This window comes from Corapipo altera, unplaced genomic scaffold (assembly GCF_003945725.1).
Source record: "Corapipo altera isolate COAL_440 unplaced genomic scaffold, ASM394572v1 61411, whole genome shotgun sequence".
Taxonomy (NCBI): domain Eukaryota; kingdom Metazoa; phylum Chordata; class Aves; order Passeriformes; family Pipridae; genus Corapipo; species Corapipo altera.
The window spans coordinates 17,501,640-17,514,732 of NW_020884875.1; the positions used below are offsets into that span (position 1 = coordinate 17,501,640).

Below are 13,093 nucleotides of genomic sequence, written 5' to 3' on the forward strand. Positions count from 1 at the left end.
CCTTCAAAAATCACAACATTTATATACTCATTTATTCATATAGAAGTATTTTAGATCATGCCCTTCTGTTGCACTTAAATTCCTCTGTTGTCAGATACACAACAGTGCTGTGCTAATATTGCCAATGTTGGCAATAGTAGTTCCAGAATGGTAAGGTTGTCTGGTAACGAATGCAAGAACAAATTTTTCTTTAGAGTTTTAAATTTTATTTGAAGACTATGTAAGATTTTTGAATGCAATAGATTAAACAAATATTACAAGAGAAAAATAGATTTGGTGACTTGTCAGGTCTTTTCAGTGGACAGTTTAACTTTCACAAGTTTGGGTCAATGTATGCATTTAGTTTGCTGAGTAACATTTGGGAACAGTAGAGGATTTCTATCTTGGACCTTTGAAACTTCATATTACTCCTATTAATTTTCTAGATATTTAAAAACTTTAGATATTCCCAAGAAAAAAATGTCCTCTATTTGGGTAAACAAGCATTTCCTAATGTTACACAAAAAAAGAAAAAAAAAAAAGTTATGAGATATTATTTATTTGTTTATTTACTTACGAGCTTTCTGCCTGATTTAAGAGAAAGAATTAATTTGTAGATTCTGTATATATCATCATATAGTAAAAGAGAGAGCAAATAAACCAGGAGGTAGGGCTATACATAGTTTCACTTTATCTTCAATGGATGCGCCTTTTACAGGTTGTAGAATAAACTTGCATTCATGATTTCACTTTTTAGGCCTTACCTGTCTTGCACTGTGTTAAAAATTTTACTGTTTCCTCTTTCCTACTCTATATAACACTGTCTTACCCCATTTTATTTTCATAAAATCATTACCACTGAAAAATTTCGTACATGTCCACAACATTTCTTCAGGTAACACATTTGGTGCCTACATTTCATGAAGAAATACATGGTAATTAAAACTCAGCAGGTGCAAGAACTTGATTTAAAAAAAAAAAAAAAGTGTCCTGGAAACAGTTTTCTTTCCTGTTGATGACCTCATATTCAAAAGCTCAAGGATAGAACTTTAAACAATCTTTCTTTAAAAAGCTGAGCAAGTCACTAAAATTTAAGAAAGTCTATCTGATTTGTCATGTTTCTTATTCACAACTCATGATAGCAGAACAAAATGATACTGTTTACTTCCTATAAAAAAGTGATAGAAAGCCTGGTGTATCAAAATATATTTAACACTCTTTTTTATGCAACGCATTTCAACACAAATAGAATAACTAATGACAAAGAGTTTTCAGAAATTCAATATATGTACTATTTAAACTTAAAAAACATATTTTGGTACAATAGATGTAACAGTTGTTCATGTGTATGTTACATGAACTTTAATTTTATACATAAAACATCTTCAGTTTTATTAGTTTTATTTTGCAAATATGGGAAAAAATATACGGGATCAGAACAAAAAATTTTTATTAAGATGGTGAACTCTCTCACAATAATGTTGTCACTTTGAAGCAAAAATTCATCCATCAAAAGCAAAAAGTCTTAAAGTGATATTTAGTTATAAAACAAATTGTACATCAAATGAATTGACTGAACAATTACCCGTAGAATTACCTGTGGAATGATGACTAGTGATGTCAAAACCTGTCAGGCCACAAAAAAACCAACATTTGTGTTTTAAAGGCTCTTCCTTAAATCCTTCCCTTGTAACACAGGGGAAGATAACTCACATGGGGTTCTTAATAGAAAAACGGTAAAGCAAACAAACTTTTTTTTATGCATGAATGTTCTTCCTTACCAAGTTTGAGGGCAGAGTGAATGTGCTAATTTTCTAAAATAGAAGTGATTATTTACATGTTTCTTAAATAGTGATAATTATATTCTTTTATATCAGGTTTGTGTTTTAAGTATGGGAAATAATGTGTGATTACTATATAAAATATTATATATTTACAGGTCACCATTTTGGAAAATTCGTTAACTTAAGTTTGCTGTAAGGTATGTTATATAGTGACCAAACAACATACTTGATCTATTATGTTTACTGAACAGGGAGAATGGTGATTACAAGTGATTTTGCTGATTGGCTGAATTTTAGGAAATCAAAATGCATACATTGCTGTAGATTAAACTAAATGTGAAAAGTACTTTTAGAAGAATCAACCACAAAATACTTTTTGAGACTGTTAATGAAGCAAGAACATATTTTTTCAGTATTAAGAGTAGACGCAGACAAAGATTTTCTACATTTAAAGTTTTTGTATTTCCTTGTCTACTTGAGACAAAACTGAAGTAGATGTTCACTGAAGCATGACGCTTCACAGTTTTGCTTTCAATCCATTTCCACCAGCTTCTAGATATATCTTACATTTACTGGATAGGAACACAATAACAGAGACAGAAAATTCAATTTCAAGAACATTGTTGCAGCAACAATGGTGAGCTCAAGAGCAAATGAGAGTAGAAAATGCAATTGTCAAACATTTTCTCTCTGAGAGAAAATTTACTATTTCCTTTACTAAATTATCCATAGGTGTGCCTCATTATTCATAATATAAGTACTATGGCTGTTATTTGTGAGTTGTGTCTATGTAACCTGTGAAAATGTTAAAGCACATTGTTGTGTTTAATCTAGTGACATAAAATGAACCCTAATTATGAGTCAAAACACTAAGCTGCAGCTCCTAGAACTTATGACCCAGAAAAGAGATCAGCTGCAGAGTAAGGTAAATAGGTGCACCGCTAAAGAGAATATGAATTTTGTAACTATAATGCTTCAAAGAAGTCAGAATGTTCTTCTAAGAAAAGAGGGCTGTGTTGGTCTTATTGCTGTCCTTAATTAGAAGGGCACAATAAACACAAGGAAAGATGTCCAGCATGACGGAGAAAGAAGAAAGTTTGCACACAACACCTAATGATACAAATGCACTTAACGATTTTCTGACTATTAGACTAAGCAGTGGGACTATACTTTGATGACTTTTGTAATGTCACTTATTACAGGACAAGACCCAGAGACGGATCTGTGCGTGGTAGGGAGGAAGGAAGGACTAGTGTACATTTCTAGTTATAGGTTAATCATAAGGGCTTTAAGCAGGACACGGAACAGATGCAGAGGTGTCTCTTTAGTAATGAAGAGAAGAAACAGCTAAGACAAATATCAGGATTTTGCAGTGAGGACAGGAAAAAAAAAAGAATCCCTTTAATTTAAAAGAGAAAATGGCAAAACATCTTGTCCTAAGAGAGGTGTTGTACATACTCCCAAGACAAAGATGAGGAAAAGTAAGGAAGTGGAAATGATCAGCACAGAAATGATCACCCAAGATTCAAGAAAGAGACACAGGAAAGAGAAGGCCTGAGCAATAAGGAGACACCCTACACTATTAAATTGAAATTAGATGAGATGGGAAGCAATATTTCATTGAACATTCACTGTTGTAGTAAGTACACACACAAATTGATAACTTTTCAGGACCTAGTAGTAGTGTGGAGAATAAGAAAAGGAAGTCGTAAGAATAGTTAAAAACTGAGATGGGTCAAGAGTGAGACATTTCCAGAGATATTCAGTGGCATAACTCCAGTACCCTCCTGAAGCCCCCTTACATTTCTTCTCTTCTTGTAAAAGAATGCTGAAAAACTCACCTGCTGACTTATATGTTTGCACATGCAACCTAATTATCCCATTTATTAACGGAACAAAGTGAAAAGTTTGATTGGGAAAACTCAAAATCAGACCTGTGGATAACAACTTTCATTTTTATTTATTTGTACTTTATGGGAAAAATACCCCCCACCTTTTCAACAGAAGGCTTAGCTTCTCTAATATTAGTTTGTTACACTATGAGTTAAAATTGTACACAAAGTTAAGGACAAAAAAATAAAGAAAAATATGCAATAACTAGTCGTTGGTTTCAAAAAAGCACATTTTAAAAATGAGGAGAATAACAAAAATTTAAACAAGGTAGAATCTCAGATCTCTTTAAAGCAAAGTCCCCAAATTCTGTTGAAGTTTTTTTCTTTTTTTTTCCTATGATGCATAAATTCTGAAAGAAATGCATTTTCATCTATTTAATTTATATTCATAATTTAAAAAACTTGCTATCATCTCCTCCCTATTCTTTGCCCTATGACTTGAATATACTTACTGAAAGCTTGTTCACTGTTGAGCAGGTGAGTCCAAATCCTAACTTGTTTTATAGTCCTTAGTCACCACCCTGTTTTATCTTTATCCTTACAGATTTAGATTCTTTTTAATGATCTGTTTAAGTTTTAGCTTTTTCACTTTGTTGAGTTTCTCAAACATGCTCAAACAAAGCTAAGCTATGGCACTTCAGAGTTTCAACACCACGTTCATGATAAAAAGTGTTTGAGTGTAGCATACAATCTCATAAAACATGAAGTCTTTGATTAGCTTTTCAGTATTAAACACATTTCAGCGAAGACTGTGAGGTGAACTGCTCCAGTACACACTCTGGAACCAAGAATAACACTGAGGGACTGTGGGGAGAGTTTCTGAGGCAGCAAGACCTGAAAATTAGGGATGAGAGAGGCACCCAAGGCCCATGAGTGGGAAGTATTTAAGCACTGAAGCCCTGCAGCCCTGAGGAGAGGCAGCTCTGACTCTTGGGCACAGTCCAGGATAGGAGCGACAGTGGGCACCCTGTAGCCATTCAAGAGCAGCCTCTGGGGAGCACAAGTGACCAGAGTGGGCAAGCAGTCATGGTGTGACAGGTCATGTGGAAGTTTGTGCAGTGAGCTCAGGTGGTGGTCACCACTCCCTTGGAAAGAGCTCAGCAATGGTTTCCATTTGGCAGCTAGCCATGTCCTCAGCACTCACTAGAAAAGATGTGGTGACACAAATGGAACCTACATGAAAATGTGCAAAGGTTACAGGCTACAAGGAATGCCAGAGCCTGGTGCTGGTACGGAACAGTAGAGACAACACCTGTGTGAGGTGAGACTAGGTAGATAATCTGCTCTGCCTTGTGATACACCTGAGAGAGGAGGTAGAAAGGTTAAGAAGTATCAGGGACTTTGAGTGTGAGATTGACTGGTGGAACTATGCCCCAGCCCTGTAGAGACAGGAGCAGGCACCAGAAAGAGGCTCAGATCAAGAGGGCCCTGTCAGACAGAAGAGAGTAGATCAAAACGGTTGCAGGCAACAGAATTGAAAGAAAGAAATGAGCCTCATCCATCCATATATGGCTCTATGTCTTTAAACTAAATATTAGGGGCGGGGGGGAGGATAATATAACCCTTGACAAGCTGTGGAATAACAGACTAATATTAGAGGGACAGAGTGGTAGGGAGGGCCCCTTGTATCCTAACATGGAGAGGTGCTAGCCACACTGGACCACTTCAAGTCTTATGGAGATGAGGCAGGGGCCCTGAAGTAACAGAAGCCAACAGGGAAATACCAGGAAAATATCTCAAAGGAACTAAGAGGCGTTCCTCTAGGAAGGCAACACATCCATTGGCTCAGAAGAGGTACACCAATACATGTAGCATGTTCAAAAAACAGGAGGAGCTGGAAGCCACAGTTCTGATAGAAAGTTATGACCCTGTTGCCATTACTGAAACTTGATGGGACAAATCTCAGGACTGAAGCGTGGCTGTCAATGGCTACTGACCTTTCAGAAAGGACGGGGATGAAAGGAGAGGTGGAGAGGTTGCCCTCTACACCAAGAGTCTATTGACAAAGCCTTTTTGCTCCAGCCTGTAGGCTGTCATCCTGCTGGAGGACTTCAACCAACCTGTCATCTGCTGAGAAAGTAGCATGGCAGAGGCAGGCGATCCTGGAGGCTCCTGGAATACATGAAGGATAAATTCTTAAGCCAGCTAATAAAATATACCAACCAGAGGGGACACAATACAGGATGTGATGGTCACCAGTGTACGTGAGCTAATCAGGGATGTCAAGACTAGAGGCAGCCTGGGCTACAGTGAACATGCATTGATGAAGTTTGCAGTCCCCAGGAATATGGGTCAGTTGAAGAGAAAAGTGAATGTCCTGAAGTTCAGAAAAGCAAAATTCCAGCTCTGCAAGGAGTTAGTCAATGGGACACACTGGGAAACTGCCCTCAGGGACAAGGGAAGAGGTCAGAGCTGACAGACCTTTACGGACATCTTCCATAGAATACAAAAGCTAACAAGACATCAGGCAAGAAAGGCATGACTGAATAGGGAACTGCTGGTCAAACTAGTGGACAAGAAGCAAATGCACGGGCAATGGAAGCATGAACAGATATTCTAGGAAGAGTATAGGAATTCAGTCTGGTTGTGTAGGGATGGGATCAGGAAGGCCACAGTGAATCTGGAGCTGAAATTGGCATGGGACTCAGAGAATGAAAAGAAGGATTTCTATGGGTATGTTGGCAAGAAAAAGGAAGGTCAAAGAAGGGAAGATTCTGATAAGCAAGGTTAGTAAACTGGTAACAGTGGATAAGAAGGCTGAGGTACGTAAGAAATTATTTTTCTCTGTCTTTAATGGCGACCTCTCTTCCCACAAGATGTAGTCTGGGGCAGCTGAAGCCCTCTCACTGTAAGTAAAGATAATGTTCATGAACACCTGAGGAACTCCACTGAGATGCATCCCAGACTCCCGAGGCTATTGGCTGGTGTAGTTGCCAAGCCACTCTCCATGATATTTGAAAAGCCATGGCAGTCAGGTGAAGTCCCAGGTGACTGGAAAAAGGAAAATATTGCACCCATCTTAAAAACAGTAGAAAATGAGGACCCTGGGAACTACTGACCTGTCAGCCTCTCCTCTGCCTGGGAAGATCATGGAGCAAATCTTCCTAGAACCTATGGTAAGGTACATAGAGGACAGGGAAGTTATTCAAGACAATGAGCATTCAGCTCCAGATTCACCGTGGCCTTCCTCAAACAGGGTCCACTGAGGGTGAGTTCTGTCTGACCTAGTTTTTGGCCTTCTATGATGGAGTGACCACATCAGTGGGGATGGGGAGGGCTACAGATGTCATCTGTCTGGACTTGTAGGGGCTTTGACATGGTCCTCTACAGCATCCTTCTCTCTAAATTAGAGAGATATGGATTTGATATTTGGACAGTTCACTGGATAAGGAATTGATTGGATGATTGCATCTAAAGAGTAATGATCAATGGCTCAAAATCCCAATGGACATCAGTGACAAGAAGCGTCCTTCAGGGGTCTGTACTGGTGCCAGTGTTATTAAATATCTTAATAATGACATAGACAAAGAGATCAAGTGTAACCTCAGCAAATTTGCAGATGACACCAAGCCAAGGGTGCAATTGACACACCTCAAGGACCGGACGCCATCCAGAGGGACCTGGAAAATCTTGAGAAGTGGGCCCATGGGGTCATCATGATATTCAACAAGGCCAAGACAATGCTGCACCTGGTTTGGGGCAAAGTCAATATAGACTCAGAGGATGAATGGATTGAAAGCAGCCCTACCATGAAAGACTTGGGGATGCTGGTGCCTGAGAGGCTGGACATGAGCCAACGGTGTGCACTCACAGCTCAGGAAGCCGATTGTATCCTGGGCTGCATCAAAAGCAGCATGGCCAGCAGGTTGAGAGAGGTAATTCTGCCTCTCCACTCTTCTCTGTTGAGACCCCATTCAGAGTGCTGCATCCAGTTCTGGGGTCCCGAACATAAGAAGCACATGGATCTGCTTGAGCAAGTCTAGAGAAGGGTCACCAAGTAGATTAGAGGGATGGAACACCTCTCCTACAAGGAATAGACTAGACAATTGTTGTTGTTTAGCCTGGAGGCTCTAGGATGACCTAACTGTAGTGTTTCAGTATCTGAAGGAGTCCTACAAGAAGGCCCATAGAGGGATTCCTTACAAGGGCATGTTGCGACCATACAAAGGAGAATGGCTTCAAACTGAAAGAGTAGGTTTACATTAGATGTTAGGAAGAAATTCTTCCCTGTGAGGGTGGTGAGACAGTGGAAGAGGTTGCCCAGAGAAGCTGGAGATACCCCATACCTGGAAGTGTAGAAGGTCAGGCTGGATGGGGCTTTGAGCACCCTGATCTCGAGGAAGATGTCCCTGCCCATGGCAGGGGATTCGGAACTTCATAATCTTTCAGGTCCTTTTCAACAGAAACCATTCTATGATTCTATGAACACTGTGACAATTTAAACTGATTTGATGTATTGAGTAAACTAAGTATAATTTCATCAACATATTTTTGAAAATAAAAAAGTATGCATCATAAAGTATTGGATATTTTAAATATTCAGTAATCCTACTAACTAATTAAAACATTCTGAAAAATGCGTTTAAATTGTATGGTCCATAAAAATATATTAGTCATATAGAATTGAAGTCTAGGAATGAATGTACTATATTAGATAAACCTTTCATTTTATTTCTGTATCAATGCATCTACTAAGTCTTTTCAAAAAAACTCTGAATACACTGGTATCTACAACATTCTGTCAATGGCTTTGTGACAGAGCTATAAATACCTGAGTAGCAAGAACGGGAAGGGAGAGACTATTTGCAGAAACTAAGGATTATGGCACATCTGCAATCACCTACAACGTCAGCATTCATACATTAAAATGGATGATGATAAAAAATATACACCTGAGGGGAATACATTATCTAAAACTAGGATAAGCTGTGTAAATGTTTCATTGCCATGGAAATGGTACACAGTACATGACAGCAGAAAAAGTCAGTTGAGACAGGTAATTTTAATTTTTATTGATAATATGATCACAGGTGTGCTTTTAATCATTTCACCACTTCAAATTTCTCATCAACTGTCAGTAATAATTTCATATGGCAAGCACAATGCCCTTGTGACATTACAAATACAGCCTAAAGTTACCTACAGTGTCTGCTGACTGGCAAGCCACTGTCTCTATTGTCAGGACACAACTCCAGAAAGTCTATTTATTTAGTACACCACAGGTCACTCAAGCTCTCCATGATGCCTGTAGAATTTGCATTTTATTGGCTGATGCAAACAATGTAGGCAAAAGTTTTGACAGTGTTCGTCCAAAGAAACACTGCTTTCTGTGTGAAGCTGAGATGGAAATGAGGAAACAGGATTCAGAAGGACCATGAAAGAACACAGAATCACAGAACATGCTTAGCTGGCAGGGACCCACAAGGACCATTGAGTCCAAGTACTGGCCCACAGATGACCTTCCCTGAGAGTCACATCATGTGCCCAAGAGTATTGTTCAAATGCTTCTTGAAGTCTGTCAGGCTTGGTGCTGTGACCACCTCCTTCGAGAGCCTGTTCCAGTGCCCAACCACCTTATGAGTGAAGAACCCGTTTCTAATATCCAACCTAAACCTCCCCTGATACAATTTCAGATCATTCCCTCAAGTGCTGTCACTGATAACTACAAAGATCAGTGCCTGCCCCTCCTCTTCCCCTCATGAGGAAGTTGTAGACCGCAATGAGGTCTCCCCTCAGTCTCTTCTCCAGGCTGAACAGACCAAGTGATCTCAGCTGCTTCTCATATGGCTTACCCTCAAGGCCCTTCACCATTTTCATTACCCTCCTTTGGATGCTCTCTAAGAGCTTAATGTCTTTTTTATATTACAGTGCCCCAAACTGCACACAATATTCAAGGTGAGGCCGCCCCAGTGCAGGGCAGAGTGGGACAATCCCCTCCCTCGACCGGCTGGTGATGCTTTGCCTGATGCCTCCCAGGACATGGTTGGCCCTCCTGGCTGCCAGGGCACTGTTGACTCAGATTCAACTTGACATCAACCAGAAAGATATACAATCAAAAATGTCAGGTCATTTAGGGACATATCATTCCGCTGAAAAGCAGGACAGTCTTAATGCAAAAGACTTCCGGGCTCTCTGACTCTTTGTGCTTTAAATTTCAGAAAATCTTAACTGAATTTCTTAGACTGCATGTCCCACTTTGGCACTAACAACACTGCAGTGTGTGAGGTCTAGTTGAAGGCAAGAATGATTCAGGAAGATGTACTCATGATTGCAAATAAATACTGTATTGTGAGAACACAAACAAAAACCAGGGAAACTGCAAAAACAATGCACTCAGTTTCACATACCATTTAGATAATGAATAACATATATGTCTGCATAATGCTTTTCATTGAAAACTTCACACCTCCCTCCTTTGCCCTGTATACTTCAGAGAAGTCCTAGAATAAGAAGTTCTACAAAACACAAGTAGTGTGAAAAAAGGGTTATAGTTGTTTCATTTCATAGTTTGGGGCCATACTGTTGTTAAGATAGATAAGGTGTTTTCGAAAATAAATACTATGGGTAAAGTTAAAACTCAAATTTTTCCAAATCTGCTGAAAAGATCTATTGAGCAAGCTATTTCACCATAATATATACATCAAGATTCAGATGTCATATAGTGTTAAATTGCTAAATTTAAGGTATGTTTCCTGAGTAAAATTTTTAACCATCACAACTAACTTAATCAGAGCTCTGTATGCACAGTATTATTATCGTTAGTAATAATGTTACAATATCCATATATAAAATATTTTTGGCACTGAGTAGATTTTTTTTTCCACTAAGAATGGAAGGAAATTGTTTTAAAGCAATTTTTAAGGGGAGAGGAACAGGAAGGGAAGAAACTTACATTGGGTAATTTATCCAACCTTATCCAGTCTATATTAACTAGCAATTCTTCAGTAAGTGACCGTACAGAAAACATGATCAAAACTATATTCCCTTCAGTAGATCTTGCCTTGTTGCAAATGTTTAGAGGCTAAGAACCTGGTTTAACACTGATAAATGCATTTTATTCTTACAAGAGATTGTCATATTAAGATACTGTTTGTAATACTGTTTTAGCATGTGAATTGCAAAGATAATTGCAAAAGTACCTTTAGAATCATGCAAGAAATTTATAATATGAAATAGAAGTCTTCTATAAGAGTGACAATTAGACTATTACACAATAATAAATATATTGTCATTTACTTTATTAATGTCATACTGGAGCCACTAATGATCTCTATATAATATACTATAATATAAAATATAACATCTACTGGCACAAAGTGCTTTGACATGCTATTAATAAAGCATACACTCATCTCTGATTTCCTTCACTCCCTTTATTGTTTTGTTTAATTTATTTTGCAACTGCTTTTTCTTGTAAATACATGTCATCTTCATACTAGCACAGTGTGAATCTGATGATTAAATGGAGCTGTCATTATATTAATTTAAGAAATCCAGAAAGAAAATCACCAGCTTTCCCAGCAGTTAAAACTATTCTTCAGTAAAAGATGCAATGACATCAGAGAAAACATGATAGTATAATTTTTCTTTTCTTAAAATGTTTTACTTTGGGATGACAGTTACAAAAATGGAAGAAGCAGGATTTAAAGAGTTCCATTTCAGAATATTCAAATATTTTCTTTGTACTGAAAATTATTCCCCATGAGAGAAGGATGAACAGAAGGAGTCTACTCTCTTCTGCTTTCTATTTGCTTAGCACAGGTGTCAACTAAAGTATCAACACTGCGAACAGAAGGGATAAAATCTTGGCTTCTCTGATATAAATGGCAATTCTCCCATTGACTTTAACGGGTCAGGGTTTTTCTAAAACTGTTTCTAGAGTCACAGCTGCCAGAATGTGAGGCTCTGCTGAAGAGTCTACTTTTTCCTCTGGTGTGAGATGAAGGCAGATTGGATATACATAGTAGTCAGAGCAGAACACTGAACACTGGCGCTTCATGGCAAAGTTAATACACTATAGAGTGCAGAGCTCTTCCAACCAAAACCAGTGCATAATTTGCTTCTTTCATTTGACATTGTCTCATAAATAAAAGATAAGAGGATGATGAATTATAGTTTGTAAACACTAGAGCCAAATAATCCCAGTTGGTTGCTAATAAACTACAATGAAACCTGATTCATACAAACCAGAAATTGCAATGCAGCAATAAATATCTAGGAGGGCACTGTACATTAATAAAAATTGTTAGGTTTGTTATTTGAATATCAATTTCTATTTATATAGCTGTTGGCTGGAAACCAATGGGAAAATATTTCTTCAGCTGGTTGAAACAAATCAGACTGACAGCACCTCACTTTTCTGCCATATTTCAAGTTCAAAACATTTACACTTTGCTGTGAAAAATCGCCCTGCTTTACAAACACAGAAAACTAAGAGTTAAAATTAAATATATTGTTAAAATTTAAAAGCTTATTCATTTAAGATAGGTATTACATCAATACTGAGAAACTCTTCCTTTTCTGTCATATTTATTGCTTTCACAAAGTTACTTGCCTGTTTTAGCAAGGTAATTATAATGATACTGGTATTAGAAGCTCCATAGAATGGTATAGTTTCTGGCAGCTATGACAGGTAGACCCTCTGTAGTGAATCCCATTGTCAAAGCTGCTAAAGTATGCCTTAGACACACATAATTACTACAGTTGATCCAAATTCTACAGTAATTACAGCAGCACATCACCTAAGAATCCTCTGGCAGTACAAAGATAAATACAATTGTTGTGCACAGCCTTGTCTAAGCCTTTTAAGACGGTCTCCAAGAATCCACTATGTAAGTAGCAAAAGATCAGCTTTCAGACTCTATTTTTAATTCCCTACACAATAGCTGCACATTCTGTGGCTGACTGGAGTTGTGTTTGAAATATGGACAGAGGTAAGGAGATAGGACAAAATACATAGAAAATTCCCTCTTTTGTACCTGAAGAAAAAAATTCCAGTTGATGAAATTCAGAGGTGCTGTTGATATCTTTACATTAAATTTTTAAAAATTTTCAAAAGCCTGATTCCCTTTCGTTTTTCAGCCCCAACATTGCTCTTTTCCAGGATCTACTAGTTCAGTGTGATTTACCATGGGTCATGAGACACACGGAGGCACACATTCCCTTCTTCTTAAATCTGGAACATTCCATGTTCCCTGGAGTCTACCCTTGTAGATTGGCCAGGATGAATAAGGTTGAATCACAGATTATCAAGAATATATGTGATTCAGCTTAAATACTTGTCACTTTCCAGTTGTGTAGACTAGACTAAAAAATTAATATGACCTCTCACAATCAAATCAATTAGTACCATACACTCTTCCAGCATCTTGAATGTTACAATACCAATAAAACAAAAACTCCCTGCCCAACCCCTACAAACTACCTCCCTGCAAAGGA

General features: G+C 38.0%; 1 protein-coding gene across 47 annotated transcripts in view; it reads right to left on the minus strand.

Annotated features, from left to right (window-relative positions):
• Positions 1-13,093, minus strand: part of PTPRD (protein tyrosine phosphatase, receptor type D) — a 1,162,785-nt gene that overhangs the window by 628,561 nt on the left and 521,131 nt on the right. The gene's annotated exons all lie outside the window — the stretch shown is intronic.